Raw genomic sequence first — 661 nt, forward strand, 5'->3', positions numbered from 1 at the left:
TAATACATATAATTATCGTATATTATCGTATAACCAATGTTTATATCGTTCAAATTTTGTGGTAATATTGTATATTATATTAGCCATCGATAACAAATTTTGGTCTTAATTTAGTGGAATTTGTTGGTGCATTCTTGCGATGTGACAATCGTCGTCTTAGTGAAATGCATTTCAATGATAAACACAAACGATAATTAAATATAGTGCATGGGAAATATACTAGGCTCCCGATATATTGCTTAAATGGCAGTTGAAAAATATTAAAAATACCTACATAGGCACATTTTTTTTATAATCTCTTAAAGTTCGATTTTACAACATTTATCAAATTTTAAAAATATGATTTTGTAGTTAAAAATTTATAAAATTTTCAACTTTTATAGCTAAGGATTTAAAACTTACAACAAGGTTCCGTGTAAGTAGGTTATTCTGTAACCAAAAAATCCCAAAAATATATTTTTTTAGTTATTTTATGTTCAATTTTGGAACGAAATTACATATTAAATAACTAGGAACAACGTTCTTAGTAATTTTATTGTTATTTTATAAAATTAATTCAACTTACCGGCTACTGTATAAATAATAAGTAATAACAATAGGTATAAACATGATATAAAATATCCACACTGACAAACAGTCTTTGTTCTACCGTCTATATGTA

Source organism: Acyrthosiphon pisum, chromosome A2 (assembly GCF_005508785.2).
Source record: "Acyrthosiphon pisum isolate AL4f chromosome A2, pea_aphid_22Mar2018_4r6ur, whole genome shotgun sequence".
Classification (NCBI taxonomy): Eukaryota; Metazoa; Arthropoda; class Insecta; order Hemiptera; family Aphididae; genus Acyrthosiphon; species Acyrthosiphon pisum.